Genomic DNA, 9,861 nt, shown 5'->3' with positions numbered 1-9,861 from the left:
GAAGCTGAGAGAAAGTTGGTTCCTGCATTTAAGGACGTGTTGACAAATAGGATAACTGCCTATTTAAAATTCAGACACGTATACAGTTTTTTAAAAATACAGCCGCACGTTACAACGCTTGGCTTTTTAAACTCTGCCACGTCTGCAACTAAAAAAAAGGTGTAAATTAAATAATCGATTTTGTTTTTATCGCACGGTGCATTTTTTGGAAACCCTTCCTATCACAGCTTTAAAATAGTCAGACGGTCTAAAAATCAGACACGTGTCAGTTAAAAAGCAATAAGATATATTCTTTCACAATTTTGACCCCGTTTGATAGTTTGTCAGTATATAAACAAAAGAATAACTGGTTAAAAAGAAAGGCTTGCGCTATAGAGATAGAGAAGGGTAAAAAAGAAAAAGAAAAGAAGCTTGCAATACGGAGATGAGAAAGAGACAGAGTTCGTACGGCTGGCCGGCTATCACCATCATTTTCCCACCACCGTCGGTCCTTTGCCAGACATAGACCACCGGACCCGGCATCGGTAACCTAAAGGTGCACGGAGGATTTGAGATACGGACATAGAGAGAACTACCATTGGTAAGTTTTTTTTTTCCTCCATTCTTTCTTAGATCTTGGTATGAAATATGAATTAGTTTTGAGAAATTTGGTTGTATTGATTTGTATTTAGGTATTTGGGTTACATTAGGTTTTGATTTGATTTAGTTTCTCAGTATACTAAAAACTTTTGGGATTATTTGGATTCAATTAATTTTGTGTTTGATTTTGGTTTAGTTTTAGAGGCCAAAAGTCCGAGAATGGTAGAGAGAGAGTCGGTTAGATGCAGAGTGTAGAGAGATCGGCCGATTGGAGTTTTTTTTTTTTTTTTTTTTTAGGAGGAAGTATAATCGTTATACTTTTAAGTCAATGCGCCATGGATTGAGAGAGGGGCACCATCACAAATTCTATCATCACTGTAAGCCTCCACCCACTATCAGACTACCAAAATTGCTACTGGTAAAATTCTGTTTTAAACTAAAAAATTAAGGGTTTTTGGTTTTTATTTGGAGAATCAATTGGGGGTTAATTATGATTTAGATTATTATTTTGGGCAAGGTTTGGTTTTGATTAAGGGCTTTTGGTTAGAAGAAGTTTTGTTTTTAGGGTATTTGGCTTGGCTCAATGTTTTAGGTATTTAGAATCGATTTTGAATATTTGGGTTGCTTTGATTTTGAGTTCACATAAAATCAAGATTTGCTTTTTTACTCAAAGCGCAAACCTTTGAGTAATCAAAACTACACTAAATTTTTATTTTAAATTTTAAAGCTTTTGCATTTGTTGCTTTTGAATGGTCCCTTTTTTAAAGCCATTGGAACTATGCAGATTAATCTTGAACCACTGTGAGTACTGTTAAGAATGTACCTTCATTTGAAATTGAAATTGAAAAGAGATAAATAAATTAGAGAAAAAGATAACTATTTGAAGTGGTAATTCTGGAAACATTATCTAGGACATTAGGTGAACTGCCCTGTTTCTTAAATTCTTCTCCTACTGCTTTCTTTCTCTGCCACATATCTCTGCTTTGTTCATTATATGCATGTTTAAATTTATTTAGTTTTACTGATCTGTTAATGTTGATAATTTCTTTAGTATGAGTGTTGTTGGTTTCTAAATTCAATTTGGATTACGTGAGTCTAAACTGTTCCTAATTAAGAATTTATAAATTTGATTGGGTTTGTTTCCACCTCATTATTTCTTTATGTAATTTATTAGCCCACCAAGGAGCTTAAATATAATTGCAATCTCATGATTTTTTTCCCTAAAGGTGGTACAATAAAGATTGAGGAAGCAAAGAGCACATACTCCTAAGGAAATGTAAGTAAATTCTTTTTCCTTTCTTTTAGTGAATATTTTGTTCTTGAATAATTTTAATATTATTTTTCTATGATTAATGTTTCATGTTTGTTTTCTATTTGATACAAGATAGCATCTTTTTTTTTTTAAATCTTTATTGGCTTGAGAACAAGTTAGTATCTTTATTCGAAATTTGATTTCAGGTTTTTTTTTTTTTTTTTTTTCCATTTCTTGAGGGTTGCATGTGAAACAATTTCTGGGTTTGTGAGGATTTGTGAAATTAAAGGGTTTTAATTTTATTTTTTCCCTCAACAAAAGATATATAGTGGTACTTCATGTTGGTGCTTTTGCTCCTAAGATTGGCCTTTTCATATAATTGAAAGGCACTCTTTAGGAACTTTGCTCTTCTCCTAATAATTTTTCTGTTGTGTGACATTCGTGCTAAGAAAATGGTCCTATTATATTCCTTTCATACTTGGGATGTTTTCTGCGTTACCAATATGTTAATGTTCCTATTAAGAAGTTGGCTCAGTTTGCATTTCATCTGAGTTAAACTTCTCCTAAAGGAAAGTAAGTGTTGTTGTCTCCAAGTTTCCAATTGTAACTCACACCAAAGTCTTTTTTCTCTTTTTTTTTTTCCTTTTTTTTTTTCGGGTTTTGTTTGCAAATGGGAATTGGGGGTTCCTTTTGGTGTTGGGATAATTTTAGAATTTAGAGATTTTAAAGATTGGTTCATTTAGGAAATTTTTGGGACTTCCTTTTTTTGTTTTGTTTTGATCACTATTACATTTGTAGAAGTTTTTATGTTGAAATCAATTTCCAATCATTAGATTCAATCCGTATGTTGAACCCTAAGCATGTAATAATTCTAATAAATTTATTGTGAAAATAGGTAGGAGGGTGATTACTAATTTACTGTTAACACTTTGGTTCATTTACACTTCTAATACATGTTGCATTGAGTGATTTATTTTGAAAAATTACTGATTTTCTCAAAATTTGCTATAACCTCAGTGATTTTTTCCCCTAGGGGATATTAAAAATAAGCAAATATGGGGTTTTTGGATATCAACCTTGAAGTACTTATAAAACATGATACTGATTAATAAGTTCTTTTTTATAGAGTTTTGATCAAAGTAAATTCTTAAATTACCTATCTGTGTCTTTCTTTTTGGTGTTTTGTCAAAGTTACATTGACACTTATGGTTTTTGTAAACTCAACAGAATGACTGGGATTCAAAGTTTTGAAGTATGACTTTTTCTGACATGCATGTCAATATTTGATAGGCATAAGAGCATTGATAGGCTTAATCAATGAAGCAGGAACCTATGTTGCAATAATGTAGAAATTAAAAAAACTATTAATGTTGCAATCAATATTAAAAAAAAAAAAACTATGAAATTAATGTAGAAATAATAGTCTATTTGAAGTGAAGGAAATGTCTATACTTAGTGAAAAGAAGGAATTTTAGCATCAATTCTGTTCTCTAATGTATAACTCTAACTAATTGATGTGGTCAAATTTGTTCAAAACGAGATTTTAGATGCAATTCCTCTAGCATGTATGCGCTTCAACTTTGGACATCAATTTAGTAAAGATTTCCAAAAAACTATTTGATTTACAACTAATCAAAAAATAAAACTGCTTGAATTGCAAGAATTATGTGCTTTTAATTATAAATAAAAATTGGCTTGACACTGTAGCGCTTATGACCATTACACATTTGAAACTTCCATAGTGGAAATTTGGTGGGAGGAATTGTAAGATGCATTCTTAGAAGTGGGATTGTAATATGTATTTATTTTTCTTTTCCAATTTTGTTTAGGTTCTTTTGTTCTTTTATGGCTTTTAGGTATTTAATTTAGATGTTGTTTGTGTATTAAAAATTGCAACTGTTAACTATGTTCGATGCATTTTTTTATCTATTTAAGAATAAAACATCAATCTTGGCCATCTGCATTACAATTTGGATTTCCCTAGCAGAGGTGTAAGTGATTCTCTTGGTTAGTGCTAAGTGTTAGCTATAAACGATCTTATAATACTCTTAAGTACATCCGAATTCCTTTGAGCTATCAGCTATGCTTTCTCTTATCAATTAGTTACTCTATCAGAGTCATTTAGATTCAAACCACCAAATTTAGAGAATTTAAGGTGGTGTTTTTCCATAAAGGTTTGGTTTTGGTTTTTCCACATTTAAATTTTGCTTCTTAAAGTGTTTCTACTGACAGAAATTAAAAGATTGTTTCTTTGTATTTATACATTGGAATTTTACCTTATAATATTACAAGTGAAACAAAGTTGGCACTTACAATGCATCAGGGCCAGAATATGGCTAAGCTCACTAAATTAATTTTTGGTTAATGAGTTCTTAGACATAATTTTCTGCTATGGGGAATTTTGGACTTTTGGCATTGTTATTGAACCTGACTCTATATCACACAATTATCATTTTTGTTTTTTGAAGTGATTAGCATTAACAAGCCTTTATTGAAAATATTAACTATTGTACATCATGCTGAGTGCCTTAAATATTATTAAAAGCTCAAAAACAATTTTGTTCTTCAAAAAACACATAGAATTCCATGAAAAGCATTAATCATGATGTATGTATGTATACTTTCTTAAATTTATGAGTTCTTACGTTCTCTTCTTTCCTATTACTAACCAATCATAAAAAGCTGGTGTTTGGGGGCTCTCTAATTTGGAGATTAGATAGGTAGCCCTTACATTGGGATTTTGCTGAGTGCTGAGTGGGTTCATTATGGATATGCATACAAGTATTGATCGATCCCTGTAGAGCTGAGTTGTGCTGTAAGCCTGTAAGGTTGGCCATTGAATTTTGTTTTTAAGACATTCTTTGCATTGCTTGAAATATTAGGATCTATGGTGATCCCTTGAGAACATATCTCAAAATTAGTTTGATGTGTGACATTGTATTAGAAAGAAATAACAAGCTCAGACACTAAGATTGTTTCTATTGGAGTGATCATTTCAAAAGTTGAAGTGAACATTAAAATAGAGGGCAGAAACTTGAAGATATAAAATACAATTTCCTGATAATTAATGTTACCCTTTGAATTTGTCATAATATTATGTAGTCTGATGCATATTAGTTACTATGCACATCTGCTTGGTACATAAAAAATTCTCTTGAAATTAAAAAATAATATATTAGACCTTCTTATGATACCTTGAAAGCCAATGTAATACAAAAAAGCAATATTAACTTCGTTTATAAGAGAACTGTAACTTATTGTTTAACGATTTATTAGATGTTTGTGAATTTTTGAAGCACATTTTACTTAAGTGAATTATTATAGGACACAAAAGACGAATTTGTAAGAAAAACAAAAGAGGACAGCAATTCTCTATTTGCAGCTTCCATTCCTGCTGAAGATGGAAAATGAGATGATGATAGCACACCTATTCAAATGCTTCACAAACGAAACAATGCTACTAAACAAAATGCATCAAGGAAGAAGAAAAATTGAAGAAGGAAAAATAGCAACTACAGAATTCATTTTAATTTTTAGTTTTTGTTTTCCCTCCTACCTGTTCTACTCTTTTTAAAGAGGGATTGAAATTGTAGAACTTTGAAATCTGAAAGTGTAATGTTCTTTATACAAAGTTGATTATTTCATAGATTTTAGTCAATATTTCACCCTATCTGCATAATTACCAGGATTAGCTACTTTAAAATTTTATTTTAATGGTAGACAATTGCAGAAAATGTATTTTGTTATGGTTGTTGGTGTGTGAATTTTCATTAATAAAACAATTAATGCGATTGCTATCAAGTTGATAGGAATTGCATGTAATTCATTTAGTAGGTAATGTTTGGTTGGAGGACACCTCTTATTCTTTGAGTTTCACACTATAGAATACATTCAAAGATTGTATGTGCAGCAGCCAATGTGGCATGACCACAAAGCTGAAGCTGCAAAGGAGTACCAAACATTTGCAGTGTGAATTGCTCTTTAATTAGCATTTGGCTGCTATAAGATTCACATGCAAATAAATCATTGTAAGATACTGAATTCCAAAAGAAAATAAACAATTTTAAATACATCAAGTTATGATTAAGCCTTAAATGAAATCTAATTGATAAGGAACATAAATGTCATGCCAATTGAAACCAAATGGACCCCAAAGCACTATTCATGGTAATTTGACAAAAACACAAAAACATTAAAATTGAATATTGCAGTAGCTCTATTACTAAAGTTCTGCAGTTTTTCTAAGTCCTACAATATGTCAAACGGGCAAATAATGCTGTCATAAAATAAATAAATAAATAATTCAATTTTTTATCAAGACTTATATTACTTGGCAAGACAAATTTTTATCAAGACTTTTTAACTTATTTGTTTACGTACCTTCTCATAAAGTCCCAAGATTTTCTAGATACAAATATATTACTGTCTTTTTTCAAAAAAATAATAATAATAAATTAAAAAAATGCAAAGATGCTCGATTCATGTACTTCTTCTCTACTGAATAGGTACAATATTATTCTAATAATTTGTCAGGCTCCTTTGTAAATACAACCAAAATTTGGGTTGTGACGACTGAGAATGAAGCTGTTGGAAAATATTGGACCAGTTCTAGGAATAATGAATGCTAGCTAACTTAAAATTTTTTAATCCTATGTGATAGAGATACCAAGGGAAGAGATTAAGTTTCAAATAAATGTTGTTAGGACAACTTTTAATACAAGAGGAAAATCTTTATTGATCATGCAAATCTTTGTGTTCGTAACCAAATTTCAACATGCATGCTTTAGAATGTACAATAATAATAATTTTTTTGTAAATAGAATTATGGAAATTTTTGGGTTAATTACTGCAACAAATTTTTTCTTTACAGATTGATTTTATTTGCCAAATTTCTCTCCTACTTATTTCAAACTTCAACAAGTATATTCTCTCGAACCCACAACCTGTAAAAAAACCTTGAACCAATTAGTTATAACTTATGAAATTTCAATTAACATTTTTTCTAGATTATGTGTTGATGCCAGGTTATGTTTATTATTTAGAAGAACACATGCACATTAGCATCATTATCTGAACAACTAACCATCCATCCCCTTCCATATTTTACCATCACATTACGTATAATATATTAAGTTGATTTTTTTCTAACTCATAAAATGATCCCGCGCATTGCGCGGGTTAAACGCTAGTTAAATATAATTAATGGTAACTTTGGACTTGTTAAGAGTTGACAGAAAAGCCCACGGCTCATTGGAGCTAGAGTCTTATTTGTTCCCTTTTGGTCCCACTCCAAGCCAAATACTAAACCCCAATTAGATAATCAGTTAGATATAAGGAAAGAAACATATAAAATTTAGGAAGCACTATTGTGTGGAATGAAATAATGTGTATATGAGTGTAAACCACTCAATTATTCTCCCTTGGAAACTGATTGAGAGATCACACTTCTTGGGCATTAAGTGGAATTGGAGTTAAGATTAAAAGTGTTCCAAAGTACTTCTAATCTTTGGTTTTTGAATTTCATCGCACCAAGAGACACTCTCTTGTTCTTGAATTCTGAAATTTACATAGTACTTGTTAACAATCGCGAATGAAGTAGATCCGTTAATTTTTTGCTACGTATATTTTGTATGTGATACAAACTATGTTTTTCCAACAGTTAGAGGAAAAAGAATTTTCCTAGTATGTCGAGAATGTTAGGATTAGTGCCTTTAAATCCTACTGTATGATGCTATGTATAATATTATGTATGACATAATGTATGACTTAATATTGTGATTAATAAAGTTGTTTTATTATTATATAATATATTGGTAACATGGATATTAGGACATTATCATATAGTTCATGAGATGCATAGTATGTGATTTAGTCACAGAAGATATAAGTCACAAGTTCTTTGTAAACTCAGAATTTTAGTTCGTAGTCGGTGATAAAATTGGGCATTTCATCTATGAAGACTATAACGTATCAACTAAAATGATTTGTCTTGATCATGGAAGTGGAGACTTCTAGTTGATATGTTGATATGTTTTAAGAGTTAAGACATATTGAACTGGACCGTTGTGAGATTTATTATTCTCTTAACGACTGTCAAATGAATAATAAATCTCACGACTTCTATTTGCATGAACTCTTAATCCTGACAGATTACTGGACCTGATCATGAGGTGTAGGTTGCTTTGATATATCAGGAGTGAGATCTAAAGTAACGGTCAAAACCTCTGTATGTTGGGCAGCCACATTTAGTGTTGATGGAACATATATTCTCAAGATGGAATTCATAATCTCTTAACAGAGATATAAAATATTCCCTTGAGATAAGTTTATTGGGTTTGGTTATTCAGAGTGTTAGGCCTAACCACTTTAGTAAGGAGTTACTAAAGTATATATTTATGAAATTGGATTTCATAAATATATGATGAATAACTTAAAGGATTAAACCGGGTACTTAAGGATTAAGATGTAGTAATTTTAAAGTGGCAGTTTATATTCATGACTTTATATTACTACGAATATTTTATGAAGGGGTTGCGTGTATAATAAAGTCTTGGGATATAATTTATTAATAAGGCCTAGAGTGCAATTATATTTATATAGTGGTATTAAATATAATTAATGGTAACTTTGGACTTGTCAAGAGTTGACGAAAAAGCCCAAGGCCCATTGGAGCTAGTGTCTTATTGGTCCCTTTTGGTCCCACTCCAAGCCACACACTAAAGCCCAATTGGAAAGGCCCAATAGGCTAGGCCAATTAGATAATCAGTTAATTATAAAGAGAGAAATATACATAATTTTTATGAGTGACATAAGAAAGGGTGTGTATATGAGAGTGAGACACTTTTATTCTCCCTTTGAAAACTGATTGAGAGACCACATATCTTGGGCGTAAAGTAGAATTGGAGTGAAGATTGAAAGTATTCCTGAGTACTTCAATCTTTGGTTTTGAATTTCACCACACCAAGGTACGTTATCTTGTTCTTAAATTCTGAAATTTACATAGTGCATGTTATCAATCATGAATAAAATAGATTCTTGTTTGTTGCTTCTGCTATGTGTTTTGTATGAGATACAAAACTAGTTTTTTTCCAACAATTGGTATCAGAGCCAGGTTTTCATATCATGATTGTATAATATGTGATTGAATTTTATAATTTAAGAAAAACCGTTATCTTTGTGTTTCAATTTTCTACATCATAAAGTAATGGTGCCATGTCTTAATAGTTATTGCATCATTTGAATATAATGTAGAGAATTGCATCACTTATATATATATATATATATATATATATATATATATATATATATATAGATATATATATATATATCCGTGTCTGCACAAGAATATATTGCTATTGAAGAGGAGCCATGTATGATTATGGCCTAGAGGATACAGTTATTGAATTTCAATAACTGTCATGTGCGAACCATAATTGCACTGGCTGGCATTCATTGCATGTTTTGGCTAATTGGCATGTGCCTTTGTTCATATGGATTGTATAAAATGTTAATGCATTGCATGGCTTGCTTTATTGCATGGCTTGGACTATTGTTGCATGGCTTGGCTTTTTCAAGCATTCTTTTGTCTTGCATATATTATGGCCACGGAAAGGTGGAATCCGTATATAAAGGATTCCAACCATCTGAAGGTTATATATATATAATATGTAATAATTATATATTACATATATTAATTTGTATATTATATTATATATAATATAATATGGATTTTTATATGTAATAAGGGTTTTTATTACGTTATATATATTTATATATGTTAATGCTAGTTTAATCAAATTTATTCCTAATGAGATTAGGATTATGTTTTCAAAGTGTCTAGCATTATTAAAAACAAGTCAAGACAGTTTAGTGAGTATACATTAACACATGTAAACCTTGTGATGGCCAAATCACATTGTACCTACACATGTATCAAGAGTAGCAAAGAATATTGCGTGTTGTGTGTGAAAAACATCGCAAGATTTCTATAAGTGTCTCTATGTTATTACGATTTGAGATATGAGAAAATC

General features: G+C 30.7%; 1 long non-coding RNA gene across 1 annotated transcript; it reads left to right on the top strand.

The window, feature by feature from the left end:
* The first annotated feature begins 517 nt into the window (after positions 1-517).
* On the top strand, positions 518-5,512 carry LOC142623670 (uncharacterized). Its single transcript, XR_012842185.1, has 3 exons — positions 518-580; positions 1,806-1,855; positions 5,156-5,512. It is a non-coding gene; the product is annotated as an uncharacterized LOC142623670 (long non-coding RNA).
* The last annotated feature ends 4,349 nt before the right edge of the window (positions 5,513-9,861 follow it).

Source organism: Castanea sativa, chromosome 1, assembly GCF_040712315.1.
Source record: "Castanea sativa cultivar Marrone di Chiusa Pesio chromosome 1, ASM4071231v1".
NCBI lineage: Eukaryota > Viridiplantae > Streptophyta > Magnoliopsida > Fagales > Fagaceae > Castanea > Castanea sativa.
This window is presented reverse-complemented; position numbering and strand designations above follow the sequence as displayed.